Here is a 26,314-nt window from a genome sequence, read left to right on the forward strand (position 1 = left end):
TAGCTTACCCCGTTGGGGTGGCAGAAGGCAGGTTCAGCCCACCATCCCTATCCCCAGCCTTAATAACTTAAAACTTTAAGATTTTTGGGACACCCTGTGTAGGAGGCATTTTTTAAAACCTCAACTGTGCAATATGCATGTCTAGACATAACTTTTTTCTTTTTAAGTGTGTGTGTGTGTGTGTGTGTGTGTGTGTGTGTGTGTGTGTGTGTGTGTGAGTTGCTTTAACCCTCACCTTGAAATTAGCCAGTGGCAATGATCTTGTATAGGTCACAGCAGTTTAACATATGCTTTTTGAGAGCCTGTTGTAGCCGACACACTGCTGCTCTTAGGTCTGTTCTTCTGCTTTTCCTAGTTCCAAAAGGGACAGGACTTCCTCTCACACTGCTCTTAAAGCAAAGGACAAGCAGTCTCACAGAGAGAATCCGTTCCACAGCTAGGTGGTTTGGGCAACATTTTACAGAGGTGCATCAGAAGAGAAACTGAGTGAGGATGTCGTACTAGAGAACCTGAGTTCTTGTCCTCCTTGTGGCAGTTCAGCACAGGTGTCTGCTTTGTAATTATATACAGGGCTGAATGCTGGCCCCGTTGAGCATCACACCGCTTCCCACACAGGTCTCCATAGGAGATCCTTTGCCTGCCGTCGGTTCGGATCATGCCACATCACGGATTAACCGGTTACGCATCAGATTCCTAGGAATTGTGGAAAAACCTGCATTGTGCATGTGCTCTTTAGAGATTGTTTGCACGTTATAAGCAAGCCAAACAACATTTTGTTGGATGTGAAGTGAGTCAAATACTTCATTAGATCCAATGCCAGGAATACAAGCCCAGCTTGCTATAAGGGACTCACTTTGTCATCTAAAGGGGTAGAAAAACCTGTTTTATTTCGAGCTACGTTTGAGCACATGCTAAAAAGTGTAAGGGTTGTTATAGAATTATGTAAAGTCAAGTCAGCCTTTAAAAAAACATTAGGCAGCTTGTTTGGATCAGTATGCCTACAGCAAGTATGTACAACACAAATGAGAGGTGTTACAGTATTAAAGCATAGGCTTATTCCATCCCTGAAGCTCATCCCTCCCACTTCCCTGCTAAGCCAGGAAAGAGGACTTCAAGGATATATAACCAGGTTCTTAATTTTGAATTTCAAAGGTTTAATATTCCATTTATACCCCATTTCTCTTTAATTTCCTTAACTTGCCACTTGCCCTTTCCCGTTTTGACATTCTAAATAATTCAAGCTATTTTGTAGAATATGAATAGCACATTTTAAATGCCTTTGATTGGAAGACATTCAATTCAGCCAACACATCCATCACCTGGAAGATGTTCAATTCAGCCAACACTTATTTATTCACTCCTGCCAAGCCCTGTGTGAAGCACCTGGTCTGCAGAGTTCCTCCCTTTATTTTCAGTAGTCAAAGAAGTCAATTTATCTGTGGCGCTTCAATAGGCTAAAGTCAGCATTTGAGGGAAACAGGCAAAGATCGGATTTTCACGTCCTTTGAATGAAGTTGTGAGCAGCTACGATGTAGCAAGTGCTGGCTAGATGCAGACTCTTCCCTCCAGGAACTTCATTCAACTGCCACTTAAAGCACCTTTAACTTTTCAAAGTAAGATGCTTTCCTCATGCATGTTTCATATATTCTTTATAACACTGTAAATAACAGTTAAAAACATCTCTAGACTGCATAGCTTTGAATTCCAGCCCTAGCTGTATGACCTTTGGCAAGTTCCTTAACCTCTCTGTGAATCAGTTTCCATGAGATGTGTGGTTATTACATGTACAGTTCTTAGGACAGTGCCTAATAGCATGTAATAGCTTACATTTATTGAACAATTACTGTTAGCTATTATTCTCATAAGGTAGGGAGGGCAGGGGTTGTTAACCATATTTGATAAATGGACATAAAGGTTTAAGTAACCAGTTCTTCTGACATTCCTGTTCCACTACAGTTGTGATCCTCAGTTAGGGGAACTAAATCAGAATCACCTGGGAAGCTTCGCCTGGGCCTCCAGTCTTAGCACTTTTCAAAAGGAGCAAATGGGCCTCTGGGAAAAAAAACTCTATTTCCCCAGGTGTTTGAGATTCATGACTCTTTCTCACCAGGTGTACATGAAAATTACAGAGGTTATTTCATATATAGCCTCAGCCACTGTTTAAAGAGGCTGTGGTTTGCAAATCTATATCCTGGACTCTCAAGTAAGCCAAAGACGTTGCTTACCCAAAGCCCACCCTCCCTGGACTCTCAAGTAAGCCAAAGACTTTGCTCACACAAAGCCCACCCTCCCATTGCCTGACCGCTGCCCCCAGCTGTGCTACATTGTTTAAGATGTGTTCACCTTTAGGGAGGAAGCTGCTGCTGGGGGACATTTAGAGCCAAGTCTTGATCATTTGTTGGGCTATTGTGTTCCCTGGCCAGCGAGTAGGCAAATAAGAGGTAAAGCTCAAAACAGGCTATGCTGCTGTATTAGTAGCTCTGATTTTGTAAGAAACTTAGAGTCAAACATTTGGTTGAGGAGTACTGTGTAAGTCTCTAGATTCTTTTCCCTCACTTCAGTGAGATTCTTCCCTGAGCTCTTTTTCAATGCCAATAATACTTAAGTGCCTTTATTTCATCAGTGCCAAAATACCAGCCATGAAGGTTTGACATTTTGGTGGACAAACCCAACATCGAGGTTTCAGTTGGCATCTGTGTTGCCACTGCTGCTGTTCAAGACCGTGATTTCCAATTACGAGAACTTATAGAATGTAGCATTCTCTTATTAGGAGTTGGCACCTTCCTCTCCGAACAGTCCTCCATGTTGGACCCCTTCATCAGTTTGTGCCAGTTATCAATTCAGGTGAAGATGTAAAGGGCTGATTTTTTTTTTTCTTTCTGTTAACAGCCTTACTTTTAAATCCAGAGTTTAGAAGTAATTATACAAGTGGGCCCTTCCCTATTATATTACCAGATAACGTATGTTATTGAAATAACAAACTATAAATAAACCATCTGGCCTTGCTATGCTGATACGAAGTTAGCACATAATGTCATACGTCACTCGATAATCATTCAGCACCAGTCTTTTCCTCTTTTTAATTTCTCTTCCACCTTTTCCCCATCACCTACAGTACACTCAAACATGATTTTCCAAGAATTATTTGAAAAGAAGCATAATAGGATTTATGAAGTGTAACTGAAATAATAGCGGTATAGGAACTGAAAAGTTAAAATCCAGTAGGCATTATTGCCCCAGTAATGGGTCAATATTTGGTCCAACAGTTAGTGTCAAGTTGGAAATGCTACTTCCATAAAAGCCTTATTAGATTTTTCTAGCTTTATGTGGGAGTATGATTCCAAGTCCAAAACTCAATGTCTTCACAAAGAGGTTGACTAGCAGACAAGTTGAAATGAATATTAATAACCTTTGAGTGGGAAAGAGAAATGATAAACATTTCTCAGCTTCCTAGTTAGGTAATGAGGTATTGGCTTTTAAGTGTTGCAGCTATAATTAAGTATCTGGTTTTGGAAAACTACCTCCTAAAGCTAAGAAATGTAAGCAACAAAAGTCTGGAATTATACATGGAATGCCTGCAGAGTCAGGAAAATTAGAATGTGGTTTTTTGATGATTAAGAATGGTTTCTATTCCAGCCAACTCTCCTGTACAATAAATTGCACAAAGAGAGGATGCTGTTTAGAGCAGCTTGTTAACTCGAGTTATCCTGTGGTGTCCTCATGCCTTCCTGTTTACTTTGACAGCATTTCTAATCCCATTCACTTTTTCATGGTATTTTGGCCAGCTGAACAGTAAATGAAGCCAGGGTTGTGAGTTGGATTCCCAAATGGCCTATTCACTTCACTCTGTTCTGTGGCCACAGGCAGCCTGTCACATGCCTCCCCTAGCAAGCCACCCCACAGAGGGTGGTACAAACTCATAGTACATCCTGAAGGCATTCTGAATTCCTGTCTTTCCTCACTTCTCCCTATCTTATGACCAAGTTTATAAACCTCTTTTAATCAAACTTATAGATTCTTTCATGTAATACACACAATAACCCAATAAGTGACTATAATTGTTATCTACATTTTGACAGATCCACATTTAGACAGAAACTAAAGCATGAAAGTTCAGTAGCTTGCCCAAGGACACATAGCCAACAAGTGGCAGCTTGTAGATCGGTATGACTCAAAAGCCCACAGTACTAATTCCCATACTATAATAACTTACAGAAAGAAGCCTGTCCCTGGCCCTCTATTAATCAAATATATGCTTTCTGGGCTTCCCTGGTGGCGCAGTGGTTGCGAGTCCACCTGCCGATGCAGGGGACACGCGTTCATGCCCCGGTCTGGGAAGATCCCACATGCCGCGGAGCGGCTGGGCCCGTGAGCCATGGCCGCTGAGCCTGCGCGTCCGGAGCCTGTGCTCCACAACGGGAGAGGCCACAACAGTGAGAGGCCCACATACCGCAAAAAAAAAATATATATATATATATATATATATACACACACATATATATATATACATATATATATATATATGCTTTTCATTTTGTGTACATTTGAAAGAGAACTCTCAAAATACTCCAAAGACATTTCCTACTTGAGTAATAAAAAAATTACTCTTTGGGAGAGGAAACCATTCTTAACTACAGGAGGAAGGTGATATACAGGTCGAGAAGCTTGAACCAATACTGATAACGTTATAAGAACACAAGAAGACTGACAAACAGGATCAAAAGCTAGAAAAACAGGAACAAAGGCACAGAAGTTAAAATTCTTTAGGAAAGAAAAAGTGGAATAAAGCTTGCCCACGAATATAAGGGAGAGAATGAAGGATGAAGATGAGGATACACAGAGCCTATGACCCAACAATTCTACCCCTGTGCCCTAAGGGAACTCACATGCACTGGGCATGTGTACAGGGATGTTCATAGCAGCATTGTTTATACTGGCCAAAGGCTGGAAACAACCCAAGTGTCCATCTACAGTAGAATGGATAAACTGGGATACTCATAATGGAAGACTATATAAAAGAATGAACTAGCTACACATGACAATGTGAATGAATGTTAGAATGTTGAACAAAAGAAGCAAGAACAAAGGAATGCATACAGTATGATTCCTTTCAAATCAAGTGTTAAAAAACGGGATACTGAGCTAGTATTTGAGGGATACATATATGGATGGTAAGAGGCAAAACAAAGATGATTATTACATTAGGTCAAGACAGTGGTTCCCTCTGGAGGGTTGTGCTTGGGAAATAATACATGGGGGGCTTCCTAAGTTATGGCAAGTCTGTCTCTTGCTCTTGGTGCTGACATGCTTATCTGCTCTGATTATACCTTGCATTTATGTTTTATGTACTTTTCTGTATATGTTTTATGATTCACAATGTTTAAAGGAATGAAGATGAGATCTCTAGAGAAGACAGGCAAGAGGTGGGGATGGAGAAATTCTAGATAGACTGGATAATAACAATAATAACAGTTATTCAAAGGGAATGAGTTACTAGGGGAGCCTGTGGGATCTTCTTGATACTTTCTATGGAAAAAGGAAAATCCCCTGTTCCCTCAAAGCAGAAGGATGAACTAAATTGCTTCTACATATACTGTCAGGATTCAGTATATTCATTCAGTTTAAAAGAAAAGAACTGAGCCTTCAGCTAACAGTGCAATGGCTCAAACATGGGGTCGGGGTTTTCATAACTGGGATTAAGCCAAAAGTTAGCGGGGGGAACTGACAGTGGGAGGGAATCCTGCAGCATTGCCAGCACTGCAGCCTTTAGCCACCTAAAAACCCCACGCTATATACATTTCTTCCTTTCTCCTTCTTTCCCACTCTTGTATTTTCTTTCTCTTCCCAAGGTGGGTCATCAAATCAAGACAGAAATGGGCCATAGAAATCAGATTCTTATTTTAAAGGTATAGAAACTGGCCTGGGGAAGTTAACCAGTTTGACCAACATCACAAAACTAGATAGTGTCAGAATCCATTCTGGTGTCCCACTTTCTTTGCATCCCAGTCCTACTCATCTATTAGCTATTCCTCCAAATAATGTACTATCCCGCCTTTGTTCAAGGCGTCTCCTCTGCCTGGAATAGTTTTTAACCCCTTATGTCTGCCTTTAAAGTCCTCATTTTTTAAGGTCTAGTTCAGACACCCCTCTCTTCCTATAGGAAGTATTCACAGATTTTCCTAATTAAACCTTCCTTCCATTCAACCCCGTAGTGCCTTGTCAAACACTAAATGGTGCTTATCACATTTGTCTTAGAATTATTGGGTTGGCCAAAAAGTTCGTTTGGGTTTTTCCATAAGATGTTACAGAAACACCCGAACGAACTTTTTTAGCCAAGCCAATATTTCTCTGTTTCCACCACTAGATTATCCCCTCCTAGTTGTCAAACTGGCCTTACTCATTTCTGCATACCCAGTGGTATGCTAGAGCTGGCTCATCCTCATGAAAGCCAATTATTAGATATTCAAGAATTTTGTGAGCTGGTTGTTAAAATGTTGGTAGCCTGAAATCAGTCTGGTGAGAGTATTTATACCATGGAATAGACAAAAGCTACAAATCAGGGCCTTTTTTTTCCCCAGAGAGCCAGCTTATCAGCACATCCGGGCCCATTTCCCACCGTCGCCATCAACCCCTGTGCTTGCTATAGTGCCCAGTAGAGCAGTTGCAAAAAGCATGAGGAAGGGAACCAGTGAAAGTGCAGACCGAAATGTAAAGAGAATTCAAAAAGCGTCTGCTCAGTAGCCCCGGGAAGAGAATTCTTTGAGAACTGGGTAGCTAACTGCTGCTCAGAAGTTTATGATAAGGCCAGCACATCTTTGTTCTCTAGAGCTATTTCAGTAGCATGATAGGGATGAAAGATGGCTGGGAATGAAAAAATAGGGGTGATTAGGAAATAGGTAGTAAGGGTAGATTCAAGAAAAGAGAAAGCAGTCTTTCTCCTATTAAACAGCTATTTGCTAAACACCTACTATGTGTCGGGCATTGCACTAAACGGTGACAGGACCTGTCCTCAAGCTACTCGCAGACTCCTCAGGCAGACAACAAGAGAACAAAACACAACGTGATAAGGTCTCTGATCAAGGCATGATGTGCGGACTGTGGGGCGCATCCAGCTGAGCCTGGGCATCCAAGGAGGGTTTTACACAGAAGTTGACTCTGAGCTGAGCCCTAGAGAAGAAAGAAAATTTCCAGATGGTAAGTGAAGGAAGGGCATTCCTCATAAAGGAAGTAGCACAATAGCACGAACAATGGTTTGAGGGTGTGAGAAAGAGTGCCCTTTGGAGGAACTGTAAGTATCGATGATTCCAGTTTCCCCCTAGGGCTGGAGCACAGGGAGCACATAAAGAACAGCAGGAGATGTGGCAGTGGAGGTAAGCAGGAGTCGGGGCATAAAAGCCCCCACTGTGCCACTATATGGAGTTTGGACTTTATCTGGAAGGCACTAGACAGCCACTGAATGACTAGGCAGGAGACAAACACGATCTGGTTTTTATTTTAGAAAGATGATTCTGGTAGCAGTGTGGGAAGTAGATTGGTAAGGAACCAGGCTTCAGGCAGTCGACCCCGTTAGGAGGTGATTGCAGTAATCCCAGCACTAAAGGCAATGGACCTGAAGGAAGCAATGGCAGTGCAGACTAGAGGATAGTGTCAATTTAAGAGATGCTCCTGAAATGGCAAACTAGTGTTTTTTTTAGGTGAGTAAACGAGAGAAGAATCAAATCCAAGGATCTGACACTGGCAACTGGGTAGATGGTGGTATCATCTGGGGGGAAAGGGATACAGTAGAAATGACAGGATTATGGGAGGAAATTATTTTCCCTGTAAAGCCCTGATGGGAGAGTAGAGATGCCCTATAGGTGGTTATATGTATAGAACTGGAGCTCCGGAGAGCAGTCTGAGGTGGAAAGAATTTTAGGAGTATTAGGTGTGAAAAGAATAAAGTGGAGCTTAAAGAGGAGATGGGCCAGGGAGAATGTGTAGCACAGTGGTTCTCAAACTTGAGTGGACACTCCACCAGTTTTTAATTCAGGAGGGAGGTCAGAGGTGGTACCTGAAAAGCTGCATCTCTAACAAATTCTCAGGCCATGTTGATGGTGCTGGTCTGGGAACCACACTTTGAGGACCGTTAGTGTGGAGAGAAGCCAGCATTTCAGAGTGATTAGAGAAAGAAGAGCTGACAGGAGTGACTAAGAAGGAACCATTTTAGGAAGAGATGGCCCAGGACAGAGTTTCAAGGAGTAAATTTGAACAATGTCGGGCAAGACGAAGAACAAATAATGCCAATTGCATTTGACAATTTAGAAGGTAATACTGGAGCCAGGTGGTCGTGTCAGGGAGGAGAGGGGAGATGGCAAACGCAGTTTCCACTTCCAAGGGGTTTGGCTGAGAAGAGAAGTGAGAAGGGATGGACACTGGGGGCAGGGGGAGGGTCATGGTCAGGACGAGACCTGTGGTTGGGAAAGACTAAGTACATGTGTGGGCTAGGAGAAAGGAGGCAGGAAAGAAGTGTTTACAGGCAGGAGTGGGGATAACAGGAAGGAAGGGGATCCAGAACACAGGGAACTTCACCTTAAGGAGGAGGAAGAAGCCCTACCTGTGAGTACAGAGGAGCCTTCAGGATGCAGGAAAAGGCCAGAAGAATCAAGGGGGAGAGTTTTGAAACCTAGGTGTGCTGGAGTAGGTTTGTAATATTTGTAAGCCAACGGGAAGGGGCCTGCCCAGAGGCAAGGACCTATGCTATGGCTCAGGGTCCCAGAAATGGAGGCTTGGGAGGGATGGCATCAGAAACAAAGACAGGCAAGGATATAATTTAGGAAGTGCCCAAAGATGCAGCTGCAGTCACCACAGTCCTATGTATAAACTTGAAAAAAAAATAGTTTAATCCAAAAAAATCAAAAACACTAATTCGAAAAGATACATGCATCCCAATGTTTGCAGCAGCATTATTTACAATAGCCAAGATATGGAAGCAACCTAAGCACCTGTCAACAGATGAATGGATAAAGAAGATGTGAGATATATATATATTTATATATATATATCTCACATATAAAGTGGAATATATATATGATATGTATATAATGGAATATTACTCAGCCATAAAAAAGAATGAAAATTTGCAGCAACATGGATGGATTTGGAGGGTATTATGCTAAGAAATAAGTCAGAGAAAGACAAATACTGTATGATATCACTTATATGTGGAATCTAAAACATAAACTGGTGAATATAACAAAAAATAAATAGACTCATAGAGAGCAAACTAGTGGTTACCAGTGGGAAGAGAGAAGCAGGTGGGGCAGGAGAGGCATAGAGAATTAAGAGGTATAAACTACTATATATAAAATAAATTAGCTCAAAGATATATTGAATAACTCAGGACAATAGCCAATATTTTATAATAACTATAAACAGTATAACTTTCAAAATTGTGATTCACTATGTTGTAAACCTGAAACTTATATAATATCGTACATCGACTATACCTCAATTTTTTTAAAGTTTAAAAAAATAAAATAGATCAAAATAGATTTTCCAACAATCATTGGACGTTGGTTAGATAAATTAAGATATGAGTGTTAGGAAAGATGTTACTGTAATGATAGAAAAAAGATAGGAAATAATATATTACCAAATAATAGGTATAATATCTAATTTTGTTCTTACAGGTATAAACGAATTTGAATATAAAGGTACTGTAGTAGTAGTCAGCACTGGAGAGTGGACTCACAAGTGATTGATTTATTTTCTAGATTTTTCTACAAGCATATGTTAGTTTTGTAATTTTTTTAAGTTATTTTACAAAATACTTTTTAGTTGAATCTAGGGAGGAAAAGAGTTACTTGTTTCTCAGAAGCAAAAGGGAAGGAAGAAATAATGAGCAAAAATACAGAGAAGCTTTGTATCTTTCCCCCCTAGGGTAAATAATTCCACAACAAACATCTTTTTTTGTTTGTTTTAATAAATTTGTTTATTCATTTATTTATACTTTTTGGCTGCATTGGGTCTTCGTTGCTGTGGGGTTTCTCTAGTTGTGGCAAGCAGGGGCTGCTCTTTGTTGTGGTGTGTGGGCTTTTCATTGCAGTGGCTTCCCTTGCTGCAGAGCACAGGCTCTAGGCGCACGGGCTTCAGTAGTTGTGGCACACGGGCTCAGTAGTTGTGGCTCATGGACTTAGTTGCTCCACGGCATGTGGGATCTTCCCGGACCAGGGCTCGAGCTAGTGTCCCCTGCATTGGCAGGCAGATTCTTAACCACTGCACCACCAGGGAAGTCCCATTTCCACAACAGACATGTTTGCGTGTGTGTAAAAACATAGAACATAGAATCTTATATATAGAATACATATACACATTTCCACTATTCTTCATAAATGATTCCTAGAGGTGGGATTACTATGACAAAGGGTCTGAAAAACATTAAGGCCCTTACCTTAAAAGTGCCAACTCATTTTTGGGAAAGTTGTACTTTGAATGAGAAATTTCTGATACAGATATAAGGGAAACTGAGGAAATTCACTCAAAAAGAAAGTGTCAGGGACTTCCCTGATGGCGCAGTGGTTAAGAATCTGCCTCCCAATGCAGGGAATGTGGGTTTGATCCCTGTTCAGGGAACTAGATCCCACATGCGTGCCGTAACTAAGAGTTCGCATGCCACAACTAAGGAGCACACGTGCTGCAACTAAGGAGCCAGCAAGCCACAGCTAAGAAGCCCGCTGGCCGCAACTAAGGAGCACATGTGCCGCAACTACGGAGCCCACGAGCTGCAACTAAGGAGCACACGTTCCACAGCTAAAGGAGCCAGCGAGCTGCAACTAAGGAACCCGCCAGCCGCAACTAAGACCCAACACAAGCAAAAATAAATAAATAAAATTAAAATTAAAAAATTTTTTAAAAAGGAAAGTTTCAGAGTCATCTGCAGAGAATGAAGAAACAAATGGGTGTGGGGAAGAGAAAGAAAGGAACTAATATGTGCCTGTTTGTGCCCCAGTCTGTGCTAGGCGCTTCAATAAGTACAACCCTACTAAGGGGATTGTTATTATTCCTATTTTACAGATAAAGAAACTAAACCTCTTTGAGTTTAAACCATTCTCCCATGGAAGCTAGTGAGTAGTGGAGGAGAGTTTTAAGTCCTGGCCTCCAAAGCCAGAGCACATGGAAATGGCTTTAAATAACCACTATGAGAATTGCAGTATCTTCTCCCTTCCCTAGAGAATGGAGACTAGGACACTGTGGCCCAGCTAAAAGTTGGAGGGATCTGGGGTTATGGTATATGGAGTCCTGAGGGAAGCTCACGTGGGCACTGATTCAGTCAGACACGAGGCAGAAGAGAATGGAAGAATACCCCAAGATTCTAGATGCTCACCAGGACTCCTGAAGCAATGCCTTTGGTCTCTGGTCTCAACTGACCAAAAATGATAGAATCAGAATTGAAATATACATACCTCCAATTAAGAGTGAACAAGGGATGATTTAAAAGATTGTTGAACTACAGGAGGAGCTCTGATGAAAGTCAACAGACTTTCCCAGAGTTTATGATCATCTTATGATGTAAAATAGTATAATGTCTCACCGAGATTCTAATCTTAACTCTACCCCTTAGTAACTCTGTGACCTTATGCAATTTACTTAATCTCTCTGAGCCTCAGTTTCCTCATCAAAAAAATGAGAAAAGTAATAACAGTAATTCTTTCATTGTCATTGGAGAATTCAATGAGTTAGTAAGTATAAAGTCCTCAGACAAGTGCCAGGCAAGTGCTAAGTTTTAACTTTTTACAGTTGCCCTGAGGGGCCAAAATTCCTACCTTGAAGAGCAAATAGTAGGGAAGAGAGTCAGACACACATGGTCTTTTTTTTTAATTGAAGTATAGTTGATTTACAATGTTGTGTTAATTTCTGCCGTACAGCAAAGTGATTCAGTTATATATATGTATATGTATATATTCTTTTTCATATTCTTTTCCATTATGGTTTATTACAGGATACTGAATATAGTTCTCTGTGCTATACAGTTGGACATTGTTGTTTATCCATTCTATATATAATTAGTTTGCATTTGCTAATCCCAAGCTCCCAATCCATCCTTCCCCCACCCCCCTCCCCCTTGGCAACTTCAAGTCTGTTCTCCATATCTGTCAGTCTGTTTCTATTTCGTAGATAAATTCATTTGAAGACACACATGGTCTCAGTGGAATTGTTTGTGAGAGCTCAAACACCACAGAAAGCTTGTAAATTTCCAGCATAGCTCAGCAATCTGGGAGCAGAGGCAAAGAAATCTGAGTTAGGGATTACCTGAGATGGGGAGTCAACAAGGAAGGACCCAGAGAAGAATAAAGAATGCGGGATCCGTGAGCAGCCTGGAGGCAGCAGGCCATGAGGTCCAGGCTGGATGTGGAGGAAGCAAGAGGTTCTGGGAAGGGTGAGCAGGTGAGGAATGAAATACCTTGACAGGTAGAAAGAGTTAAGTAGGTTGTGGTCAGAGTAGGGTTATGAGAATTTGAGATGCCATGGGCCATTTTGATGCCGTACCCAGGTTACGTTCATCACAGTGAGTGACAGGTTGGCAGAATTTAGGGTCAAATTTGTAGTTTTTCAAAATGATGGTGAAGCCAGGATATCAGAAGGATCAAAAAACAGGTGCCCGGGATGAAGTGGCCAGGAAAGCTGAGAGGCTGGTGTTAAGCCACTGAGGAGGATAAGAGAGTGCTGTAGATCAGGAGACAATCAAATGGACAGGGCAGCCTGTAAGATAGGATGGTCTGCCCATGAGGGGTTGGGGAGCCATGACCTGGAGAAATACCAGCAGCTCAGAGAATGCCAGCCTGTTCTCCTGACCTCGAGACCCAGGGGCGGGAGAGAAGCTGCCTGCTCCGGAGAGGGCCAGAGAACAGGGCAGGCCATGTTTCCATTAGGATAAGAAGATGGAAAGCGTATGTGTTGAAAAGATGGAGGAGGTGAGGAAATGCCTTCACCAGCTAACTGGTACTCTATAGCCTAGGGGCAAGGAGACACTTCAAAGGCCTAGGAACAGTTAAGTGAAGCTCCATCTTGTAATAGGATTACTGCCTGACAGGAAGAGAGACTGGGAGGCCAAGAGATGTCCCCACACAGCCCTGCCTGGGCCCACCACGCCAGGACAGGACCCTGCCAGAGGGAAGAACCGACCTATTTCTGTACATTCAGGCTGCTGAGTAATGGCTCCAGAGGCAGTGCCAGCATCTCATAGGGCACAAGGGGAAAGTGAGAAGCAGGGCTTGGCACCTTATTTTGGGAGCTGTCGTCAAAGGCCCAGCCCTCTGGTTTGTGTGTCTGACACTCCTCTACAGTTCTCACTTGGAGCCTAGATGACCAGCCCTGCTCAGAGGGAGAGGTGCTGAGAGAGAAAGGCCCCATAAGAAAAGAAAAGCTCTATGGTTTCCCCAAAGACATGGAATTTTGAGTACTTACTTCCTGAAGGAGATCAACAGTCAATCCAGTTGGTCAATACAACGAGGCTAGTGCCTCAGCCTAAGGCCCTCAGGAGTGAACCTATTTTCTCTCCCTGCTCACACGTTCTTTAAAATGACTGCAAAATGACCATGACCTGCGGGATACTTACAGATACTCTGTTCTAAACCTTAGGGGTCAAGGTGTGTAGTTTGAGTTAGAGTGTATTTGAGCTAGTTTCCAAAGGCGGGGATGCCAGCTACACTCTCGCAGCCAGTCCTCTGTGTGTCCCCAGTAATGCACATGTGTGACTCTGCTGGTTGGGACTAGGGCTCAGTCTAATGTGGAAACAGTCACATATACACAAAGGTCAAATCTCTGACCCCATGGCATCTTGAGCTAACTGGCCCTGCGAGCCTCTGGGACAAGCCTTTGGATTAGTTGCTGCTGAATGCATAGCTCCAAAGACTCTGCCCTGGGGACACTCGTGGTTCTATGATAGTAGGTCTTTAGTTACCTTAAACCCCCAAACTCCCTTAGATCCATTCAGGGACTCCAAGTCTGGACTCTAGGTGAATCCCCTATCTTGACTTCCTATATACTTCCTCCTTTTCTTAAAAAGTAAACTCTGTTAATTCTCTGGGATTTCTTCTTAGGAATTCAAGTTCTCTCTTCTCATATTAAATAGCCCTATGAAATAAAGGAATTGGGATCCAGCAGGGTTGAGTGGTTTGCACTGAATCATAACTCTACAGCACAGCAGTGGTTAGAGCTCAGCAGGGTCCCTGCCTCTTTCAGTTGGCCCGCCCTGCACCTGCTTACCTCTGGTTTGTGCCAGTCTAAGAACCAAACTATGGATGGCTACAGGCATGCGCCGCTTCTGCAACACTGCCACCTGTCTCTCTGGGACAGTCTTGGACATCACTACATCAGGTAGAGATTATCATTACACTGGAAAACTTTCTGACACATACCTTTCTGTGATAACCCTACCTGGGTGGAATTCTACCCAGCTCAAATATTATTGTCCTGCAGTCATGGCTTCTGATGGTTTTTTCCTGTCATTGATCTGTCAATGACCCACCTGTAGTCAGAATGACTGTCTCGTGCATAGAAATGCTCAGACCTTTGTTCTGAATTTCATTAGTTTTCTGTGGCTACAACCAGGACTTAATCATTTATCAGATTAAATGCTGTAGTGTTGGGAGCATAAGTTTCTACACTTGTTCTCTGAAAAGCTCAAGGATTTCTTAACCACTTGGGGCTTATCCACATTTTGGGGAATCTGAAATCTAGGGACACGCACCCCAGAAAAATTCACAAGATACTTATACACAAAATGTTGCTTATAAGAGTGGAGGTGGGGCTGCAAGTTTACAGACCCTATGAAGCCCACTGATGGAACTCAGGGGCTCTGCAGGTCTTGTGTTTAAGGATGCCTGGCTCAAGCTACTGTAGGGCAGTTCAGCTCCAGCCCAACACTAGTGGAAGAGGGTTCACAGGTTTAGTCCCTGTGTGGATGAGTTGACTTTACACACAGGAGCTCTTATCTCAGAACCACAGAATAATCTCTAAAGTTCAGACCTGGAAGGAGGTTTAGCATGTGCCCAGTTCAACCTCCTCTTTTTATACATTAAAAAGAAAAAAAAAACACACACAGAGAAAATTAGTCATTTACTTGAGGTCACATGGCAGTTATAGCGCTAGGACTAGAGCCCAGGCCACACCACATAATACTGTGAATGGTCTTTTAATGGTGAATAAGGGATATAATTTTATATATGGAGGAAAGCACATGACAATAGTCTCCTCATTTTTAAACACATGAACCAAGATAGGCAGTCAGTATTAACTGCCTATCATGCATCTGTTCATTTATTCAGTTATCAAAAAATGTATATCTAATGTGCACTATGTGCCAGGCACCCTGCTAGGTACTGTTTACCATGAGGCTCAAGCTTTCCTTAACGTAGTATTAGCACACACACACAATTGGTGCCAACATCCCCTTTTATGACACTGTTTTTCTCACTGCCCACAGATATCAATTCAGATGCTGTCCACACACTCAGGGATTCCATTGGCCGTGGCTTCAAGGTCTTTTTCATATTGTGAATTGAGTTGGAGGGAGGTAATTTTAAGGTGCTATACCATCTATGGCCAGTTCGTTTCTAGACTCATCCTGGGTGAGCATGTGAGTCTGGAATAGAACAACTAAAAGTCTGGCTAAATATGAGAACTAAACGCCTAAAACTCAAAAAGGCAGCCACAATCCCGTATTAAATGTAGGCAGAACTAGCTCTTTCATGTGCTTGAGCAAGCGTTCTGATCCTACCCTGTGTACCCCACCACCTTGCTCCCCCTTGTCCTCACTGCCTGACATTCTGTCACTTACATGCAGACTTTCTCTCATCCTGATCTGACTCCACCTGCACCTGGAGCTTTTCCCTGAGAGAGCAGAGCTCACCTTTAGGCCTAGACAATGCTCTGCTCCTTCTACTCCTGCCACGGCAGGTCCTACATACACACGACCTTAGACTTTCAATTGGGTGACCTTGCATTAAGCCAGGGTCATATCAGACCAGGCCAACTGTCCCCAGCCCTCCCTAATCTGGAATCACATTCTGCGCTTCTTTGGGGGTCAGGACGGGAAAGGGATTATTATGGAGTACTAACTAGGTGTTAGGCATTATGCTAAATACCTTACATGGACAATCTGTCTAGTCTTTGTTTGTTTGGGTCATAACTTAAAAAAAAATTTGTTTCTAATTAAAAACTTTTTTGTTGATAGAAAAAGGAATGCCTTCTGATTAGGAGCATGTTATAGTTTATACTTTTTTAAATTTCAATTTTATTGAGGTATAATAGACATATATAAGATATTTAAAATGTACAGCACGTTGATTTGATATATATATATACATTGTGAAATGATTTCCCCCATCTACTTAATTAACACATCTATCACCTCACATATTTGTCTTTTTTAAGATAACATGTAAGTTCTAGTCTCTTAGCAAATTTCATTTTTACAGTGCAGCATTATCAACTATAGTGATCACATTTTACATTAGATCCTCAGACCTTATTAATCCTGTAGTTGCAACTTTGTGCCCTTTTACCAATCTCCCCGTATTCCCTCACTCCTCAGACCCTGGCAACCACTTTTCTACTCTCTATTTCTATAAGTCTGACTTTGTTTTTAAGATGCCACATATAAGTGGTACCATATAGTATTTGTTTTTCTCTGTCTGGCTTATTTCACTTAGCATCGTGCCCTCAAAGTCCATCCATATTGTTGGAAATGGCAGGATTTCCTTCTTTCTCATGGCTGAATAATATTCCATTGTATATATGTGTTACATCTTCTTTGTCCATTCATCCATAGATGGACACTTAGGTTGTTTCCATATCTTGGCTATTGTGAATAATGCATGCAAATATATCTTTAAGAACCTGTTTTCATTTCTTTTGGATATATACCCAGAACTGGGATTGCTGGATCATATGGTAATTGTATTTTTAATTCTTTGAGGAACTTCTATATTGTTTTCTATAGTGGCTGCACCAATTTACATTCCCACCAACAGTGTACAAGTGTCCTCTTTTCTCCAAGTCTTCCCCAACAGTTATCTCTTATTTTGAAGATAGTCATTCAACAGTAACGGTATGAAGTAATGTCACCTTATGGTTTTGATTTTCATTTCCATGATTATTAGTGATACTGAGCATGTTTTTATGTACCTGTTGGCCCATCTGTATGTCTTCTTTGGAAAAAATGTCTGTTCAGTTCCTCTGCCCATTTTTTTTTAATTTATTTATTTTTTATTTTTATTTTTGGCTGTGTTGGGTCATTGTTGCTGTGCACGGGCTTTCTCTGGTTACGGTGAGCGGGGGCTACTCTTCATTGCAGTGTGCAGGCTTCTCATTGCAGTGGCTTCTCCTATTGTGGAGCATGGGCTCTAGGTGTGTGGGCTTCAGTAGTCGTGGCACACAGGCTCAGTATTTGTAGCACGCAAGCTCTAGAGCGCAGGCTCAGTAGTTGTGGTGCACAGGCTTAGTTGCTCCACTGCATGTGGGATCTTCCTGGGCCCGGGCTCGAACCCGTGTCCCCTGCTTTGGCAGGCAGATTCTTAACCACTGTGTCACCAGGGAAGTCCCTGCCCATTTTTTGATCGGATTGTTTGGTTTTTTGCTATTCAGTTTTGTGAATTCTTTATGTATTTTGGATTGTGATATTATGATTTATAAGAAATATACATTTGGTTATTCAGAAGACCAAAATATAGTTCTCATATATATTTGGTCTTCATCTATAGTTCCTGACTCACAGTTCTCAAAACCCTTGGGATTTCCTAAGTGTTGAGAGTGATAAAAGTGTTTTTTGTTATGTGAAAGAGGTGACTTTTAGAAGCACCTAAGGGTGGAGACTGGTTACCAGGAAAACCAACCCTGTGATTAGATGGTTGGACCTTTCAGTCCCACCCCCTGATTTCCAGAAATGAGAGAGCTGTTTGAGGTTAAACCAAACACCATTGGCCAACAATTTAGTCAATCATGTCTCTGAGGACAGCTTTTTTGTCCTTTTTGTTGAGCTTCCACACTGGGGAACCAGAACACTTCCATGTGCCACCATGTCAGGCCCCATGTTCCATGAGGACAGAAGCTCCTTTGTTCAGGACCTCGCTCTTTGTATCTCTGCATTTGGCTGTTGATTCATATTCTTTATTATCCTTTTATAATAAATTGGTAATATAGTGAGTAAACAGGTTTTCCTGAGTTCTCTGAGCCATTCTAACAAATTAATCAAGCCCAAGGAGATGGTCGTGAGAACCTCTTATTTATAGCCAGTAGGTCAGAAGTACAGGTAACAACTGAAATGGAGGGCAGCGGCCTTGTGGGACTGAGCCCTTCACCTGTGCTTTCTGATCCTATCTCCGAGTAGATAGTGTCAGAACTGAGTTGAATTTTTGGACACTCTCCTGGCATCTGAGAATTGCTTGTTGGTGTGGGGAAACCTACACACACACACACACACACACACACACACACACACACACACACAACACACAACACACACACACACACACACACACACACACGTTGGAATTGGGTCCAGGAGGAACTCTTTGCAGGATATTAACCCTTTATCTGATACATTAATTGCAAATATTTTCTCCCATCTCATAGGTTGCCTTTTCATTTTGTTGATGATTTCCTTTGCTATCAGAAGTTTTTTAGTTTGATGTAGTCATGTAGTCCCACTTGTTTATTTTGCTTTTGTTGCCTTTGCTTTTGGTGTCGCATCCAAAAAATCATTGCCAAGACTAATGTCAAGGAGCTTACCCTTTATGTTTTCTTCTAGGAGTTTTATGGTTTCAAATCTTACATTCAAGTCCATAATCCATTTTGACTTGATTTCTGTATACGGTGTAAGAAAGGGGTCCAGTTTCATTCTTTTGCAAGTGGCTGTCCAGTTTTCCCAACATCATTTATTGAGACTGTCCTTTCCCCATTATATATTCTTGGTTCCTTTGTCAAAAATTAATTAACCATACATGCATGGGTTTATTTCTGGGCTCTCTGTTCTGTTCCATTGATCTACATGTTTGATTTTATGCCAATATCATACTGTTTTGATTACTATAGCTTTGTAATATGGTTTGAAATCAGGGAGTATGATACTTCCAGCTTTGTCCTTCTTAAGATTGCTTTGGCTATTCGGGGTTCTTGGTGGTTCCATACAAATTTTATGATTGTTTGTCCAATTGCTGTGAAAAATGCTGTTGGAATTTTGATAGGGATTACCTTGAAGTTTACCTTGGGTAGTATGGACATTTTAACAATATTAACTCTTCCAATCCATTAGTACAGAATATTTTTCTATTTATTTATGTCTTCTTTAGTTTCTTTCATCAATATCTTATGGTTTTCAGTGTACAGATCTTTCACCTCCTTAGTTAAATTTATTCCTGGGCATTTTATTCTTTTGATGCAATTATAAATAGGATTGTTTTCTTGATAGCTCTTTTTGATAGTTCACTATTAGTGTATAGAAATGCAGCTGATTTTTGTACATTGATTTGGCATCCTGCAACTTTACTGAATTTGATTATTAGTGCTAACAGTTTTTGGTGGAGTCTTTAGGGTTTTCTATACATAATATCATGTCATCTGCAAATAGAGACAATTTTACTTCTTCCTTTATTTGGAGGTCTTTTATTTCTTTTTCTTGTTTAATTGCTCTGGCTAGGACTCCCAGTACTATGTTAAATAAAAGTGGTGGGAGTGGGCATCCTTGTTTTGTTTCTGATCTTAAGGGAAAAGCTTTCAGCTTTTCACCATTAAGTATAATATTAGCTGTGGGCTTGTCATATATGGTCTTTATTATGTTGAGGTAAGTTCCCCTATACCCAGTTTGTTGAGAATTTACTGGCTTATCATTTAAATGCTCCCCTGCCCAGCAAACAATGACACAGGAAACATGTGTTGACTTTTCCCTGGTTGGAGTGTGTATGTCAGGGTGGGAGTGGGGGTTGCTATCTTCCCAAATTCAGCTGGTTTTTGCAGAACACTGTCCACTCTTCAGCAGAGCCATCAGTGGCTCGCCCCTGTGTTCACCTCTCTCCTCTGTTCTCCAAGCAGTAGAAGCCACAGCTGAGGCCTGGGCCCAAGCTGGAACCTGATTCTACCACTCCTTCCCTCCTCCTTCACCAGCCCTTCCTTTCTCAGCACCAACTCTGGCCCAGCGACCAGGTTAGGACTGTCACACATGCACAAATTATAACCTGGCTGCCCTGTTTCTCCTCCATGGGTAAAATGCCCAGAGCTGAGGGAAATAAATGCCTCCACTCTGTTTTGCTCTCCACAGAAGCCAAGGGCCAGAGGAAAGAGCAGCCCCATTGCTTCTTTTAGGTAGTGTGGGCACCAGAGTATTGAGTGAGTTGAAGCATTAAAGAAGGCTGTTTTGTCTTCACTAGACCTTGACAGTGACCTTCCTCAGGGGTCAAGCCCTGTCCCTCCCATGCACTCACAAGCACAGTATGGATCAAGAAGCAGCACGTATAAAAAGACCTTTCTGAAGACTGAAAGGGTTTGTTCCTGACAGGCCTGCAGAAACAGCTCAGGGAGGCTGAGTTCTATGTGGGGAATCTGTCAGGCTAACAAAGGGCCAGCTCTCCCAGGGACAGGAAGTTTGGAAGGTGACTGCAGGGAAACTCATTTAGTGGAAACAGAGGAACCACCCTCTTCCCGTTTCCCTCTGGCTGTGCTTCCACAGAAGAGCCAGGCAGCTGGCTCATCCCCAACCACCCAGGCCTGCAAGCAGGTGGCAGAAATTTTCACCTCTCTTGTATGGCTAAATCTCAACCCCGGAGGAGCTGATCTATCTGCCTCCTTCTTGTCTGCACTCAAGCAACCAAACACTACTGAGGAAAGTCTCACCATCAGGCAGATTGGTTCCACTCTAATTCAGGATCACTAACCCCACATGGACCAAAGGGTGGTTGAGAATTTTACTACATTTCTCTGGTCAGCTCACACTCCTATCAACAACTGTTCCAAACCTTCTCCATTCTCCTGGGACCTCTGGTGCCCTCACCTCCACCCTCTCTTTTCTCAGAAGTCATCATCTTCGAGTTCCTCTTTTGTGTTACCAAGTGTTTAAACCTACCTACGGTACCCTTCCTTCTTGCTTCCCATTACAGTTGAAGAGTTTTCCTTTCTACTCTCTAACCAAGAACAATTCCACCACTTGGGTTTTATATCCTATCCTCCCCCACCTTCCCATGAACCTTATCTGTAATTTATCCAGTCTCTCTCTTGTGTATCTAGTCTCTCCCTCTCTACCGGGCCCATCTTACGGTTATTTAAACAAACTCCTATCTCTCTCATTAAAAAAAAAAAAAAAAGAATCCTTTAACACACATACTCCTCAGTCTATGGCCTTCTTTCTCTCTGCCTCTACACAATCAATTCCTCAAAATAAAGCTCTGCTTTCTCACCTTCCATTTAACTTTCAATACACTCCAATCTGGCTTTTGCTATCATTACTCTACTGAAGAATCTCTTGCAATGGTCATCAGTGATATCCATGATTAATGCAGTGTTCATCTTTCAGTTCTCATCTTCCTCTTCAGCATTTGACTCTCTTGAGTGGTTATAAATGACCATTCCCTCGCTCTTAAAAAAAATCTTCCCTTCCATGATACAACACTCTCCTTGTTTAATTTCTAAATCTTTAACCACTCTTGCTCAGTCTCCTTTACAAGCTCATCCTTCTCTACCTAGCCATTCATGGTTAGAGTTCAAGGCATGGAGTTCTCCTCAAGTCCGTTTACTCTAAAGTGCTTTTACACACTACACTGAACTGCCTCATTAAAATGTTTAAATCAGCATTATATTATAAACATCTTCCCACATCTGCAAAATTATTTTAATGAGGGCATATTATGGATGTACCATAACTTATTTACTCAGTCTCCTATTGTTGGTCATGTAGGTCCTTTCTAATACTTTTACTTTTATAAATAGCACTATGACAAAATCCTTATACAACTCGTTGCATGTGATTAGATAAATGATGCTAATATTAATTACTACTATCCAGTCAATAATAAACTGCTATGTGGAAATTGGGGATATTTGGAAAATGTACACTTAGTCTTTTGAGGTCAGTAGCATGAAGAACACTACCAGGGTAGCCCATGCAGCAATACTGAGTAGGACAGAATCTTGGGCAGAAGAAACTGGCTTGGTCTAGGAAGATGTATCTTCTCTTTCCCTATTCTTCTGAGTTTTCAACTTGGAAGTTACCACCACACATGATAAGAGGTTCTGGGCAAGGCATTGCTCACTCTGGAAGCCATGGGCCCTTTGCCTTATTCGCACTTTATACTTTGGCAGAGGAGTCAGTCCTGATAGAGCCAGATGGATCTTAAATGACTTCAGAGGATTTTGAGGACATGGATTGACTGGAGAAGTTTCCAAGGCCTGAGATCAGTCCTGGAACTGATCTGTCAGGCCTGAACTTGGATGGCTGCAGGACAAATAGGTCAGCAAAAGTCAGTGCCAGGAAAGCAGCAAGAGTAGGCTGACTGAGCAGACAGGATGGGGCACACCCATGAGACTGAAAGAAAATTGTGGGAAGACGAGGAGAGTTGGCACAAACAACTTGGGCTCTTCTTCATCTCCCCAGGTATTTAATACTGGAGTGCCCCTGGGCCCAGTCCTTGGATTCCTACTGGTTCTATCTGTCCTTCCTTAGTGATCTCACCCAGACTCATGGCTTCAAGTACTATCTATACAGAGACGATCCCCAATTTTACATTTCTAGCCTGACCTCCCGCCTGAATACCTGACCAATATATTTAACTGAAAAGTTGACATCCCCACTTGGATGTCTAACAGGCATCTAACATTTAACACTTGTAAAACTAAACTCCTAACTTTACCTCCCTACCTCCCCGACTAAATCTGATTCCAACTCAGGTAATGGCAATGCCACTCTTCCAGTTTCAGGCCAGAAACTTGGAAGTCATCCTTGACGTCTCTCTTTTTCTCACAGCCTGCATCCAACTCATAATCAAATCCTGTTGGCCTTATCTTCAAAATAGATTCGGGTTTGCTTTCATCCATGAAAAATGGGACTTAACTATCTCACTATAAACAATGGAAAAGGGACTTCCCTGGTGGCGCAGTGGTTAAGAATCTGCCTGCCAATGCGGGAGACACGGGTTCGAGCCCTGGCCCGGGAAGATCCCACATGCTGCAGAGCAGCTCAGCCCGTGTGCCACAACTGCTAAGCAACCCCCACTCGCCACAACTAGAGAAAGCCCACACACAGCAACAAAGACCCAATGCAGCCAAAAATAAATAAATAAAAATAAATTTATTTTTTTAAAAAATGGAAAAACTGGATCAAAGATATAGAACAACTATTTCCAGACATTGGACCAGAGGCAGGAGAGGACTGTGATCCCTAAGTGAAGGGAAGCAAATGAGGTGAGCCCTCAGTTGTGGAGGCAATTTTCAGATTGCTCGGCCCCCAATACAGTACCATTCTTAAAGGACATAAACCAGCCACTTGTGTCAAGCTGATTACATTGGTCCTTCTTCACCCTGGAAGGGAGAACAGTTTATCTTGAGTGGGATTAAAACATATTTCATTAACTCAAAGTGGATCATGGACTTATATATAAAATATAAAGCTATAAAACTTAGAAGAAAAAAAAACAGAGGAGAAAATCTTTGGGATCTAGGGCTAGGCAATGAGTTCTTAGAATTGACACCAAAAGCATGATCCACACAAGGAAAAACCGATAAATTTGACCTCGCTAAAATTAAGAACTTCTGCTCGATGGAAGACCCTGTAAGAAGGACGAAAAGACAAGCTACAATTGGGAGAAAATGTTTGCAAAGCATATACCTATCAATGGACTAGTATCCAAAATACATAAAGAACTCATAAAACTCAACAGTAAAAAAAAAATCCAATTAGAAAATGGGCAAAAGGTACCAACAGGCATTTCACTGAAGAAGATATTCAGATGGAAAATAAACACATGGGAAAAAAGTTCAATAGCATTAGCCATTAAAGAAAAACAAAGTAAAGCCACAATGAGATATCACTAGACACTTACTAAAATAAAAATTAGTGACATCAAATGCTGGTGAGAATGTAGAAAAACTGGCTCCCTCACAGTGCTGGTGGGAATGTAAAATGGTATAGCTGCATTGGAAAACAGCTTGGCAGGTTTTCTTTTTTTTATAAAACTAAACATACGATTGCCATATGACCCAGCAATTGCACTCTTGGGCATTAATCCCAGAGACATGAAGACTTATGTTCACACAATAACTTATACACAAATGTTCATAGTTTCTTTATTCATGACAGCCCAAAAAAAAAAAAAAAATGGAAACAGCCCAGATGTCCTTCAATGAGTGAATGGTTAAACAAACTGGCACATTCATACCATAGAATACTCAGCAATAAGAAGGAATGAACTACTGGTGAATGCAACGACTTGGATGAATCTTCAGGGAAGTATACGGAGTGAAAGAAGCCAATTCTAAAAGGTTATACATTGTATGATTCCATTTATAAAACATTTTGAGATGATGAAATTTTACACATGGAGGACAGATCAATGGTTGTCAGAGGCTAGGGATTGGGGAAAAGGGAGGGAGAAGCAAGTGTGGTTATAAAAGGCCAACACATGGAATCTTATGAGGATGGAACTGTTTTGTATCTTGACTGTGGTGGTGGATATACAAACCTACACACAAGATAAAATTGTATAGAACTAAACACACAGTCTCACATACACACAAAAGGGGACAAGTAAAATTGGGGCAGTCTGAATTGTAATAATGTCCATGTCCCAGTTGTGATATTATACTATAGTTTTGCAAGATGCTACCCTTGGGTGAAACTGGGTAAAGAGTACATGGGTTCTCTCTGTATTATTTTTTACAACTGCATATGCATATATAATTATCAAATAAAGGTTTAATTTTAAAACAACATATTCCTGGTTGATATTCTAGATTTGGATGTGCTTTTCTTGCCAGGAGAGCCTGGGCCAACACCACAATCCAAAAGCTTGTAGAGCATTAGATTTACTGACATGGGATTGAGTGTAACCTTGCTTTGGACCATGGGCCTTACTCTTCAGCAAAAGAAGTGTGGGAGTGGGTACCTGACATGGTATCCCCTAGTCCTATCTCATATCCAGAAGCTGAGAGAGTGGTGAAGTGACTGCTTAACGATGCAGCTGAGACACCAACTTGGAGCTGATATCCTGCAAAGCTGGGGTGTTGTCCTCCAGGATGTGGTCTCATCCTAATCAACCACCATTATATACTACTGTGTCCCCGATAGAGAGACCTGCTCACCATCACTCCAGTGACCTTGAGGAATTTGTGTGTCCAGTCCCTGCAACTTTAGGCTGTATGGGTGTAGAGGCCCTGGTTGCCACAGGGAGAATGCTTCCACTTGGAGGATGCATAGTAGGAGTTCCAGTAAGGTTTTTTTGTTTGTTTGTTTGTTTTTAAATTGTATTTATTTTTGGCTGCGTTGGGTCCTCGTTGCTGTGCGCGGGCTTTCTCCAGTTGCAGTGAGCGGGGTCTACTCTTCGCCGCCGTGGCCTCTCATTGCAGAGCACGGGCTCCAGGCACGCGGGGTTCAGTAGCCAGAGCTCGCGGGCTCCAGAGCGCAGGCTCAGTAGTCGTGGCACACGGGTCCAGTCGCTCCGCGGCATGTGGGACCCTCCTGGACCGGGCTAGAACCTGTGTCCCCTGCACTGGCAGGCAGACTCCCAGCCACTGCGCCACTAGGGAAGCCCCTCCAGTGAGTTTTAAGCCATGGCTGCTGCCTTGGTAACTTCAGGCTCCTTAAGCTAAGAGAGCAGCAGACAGTGAAAGCATCACCACACTGGCCAAGGTGATTGACCCTGACCATCAGAAGGTGATAGGCTGGGTTACACTTTGGGGACAGGGAGGAATATTTCTGGCACTCATGTAATCCACGGGGGCATCTCCTGATACTCCCCCTCCCGATTATAAAGGTATATGGAAAAGTGAAGCAGCCTTGATCTGAGAAGGACATGGTAACCCACTGCTCACATCCCTTAGGGCTGAGGGTCTGGGTCACACTGCTTGGAACAGCAGAGGTACCAGCTAAGGGTGAGGGGACTCTAGAGTGGGCAGTACAGGAGGGAGATGATGATCATTCATTATAGTCTCAAGACTAGCTGCCAGTAGTGGGGACAGAGGGAGGGGTGGCTAGTTCATCCCACTAATCTTCCTTAAGTTCCCCCAAAGAAACAGACCAGCCAGAATCCTGGAGAAGCTGTTCCCAGATGGAGTGGATTTGAATGGCACAAGAGGT

This window comes from Aethalodelphis obliquidens, unplaced genomic scaffold (genome assembly GCF_003676395.1).
Source record: "Aethalodelphis obliquidens isolate GAN/ISIS:26980383/991018 unplaced genomic scaffold, ASM367639v1 scaffold48, whole genome shotgun sequence".
In the NCBI taxonomy this organism is placed as follows: Eukaryota; Metazoa; Chordata; class Mammalia; order Artiodactyla; family Delphinidae; genus Aethalodelphis; species Aethalodelphis obliquidens.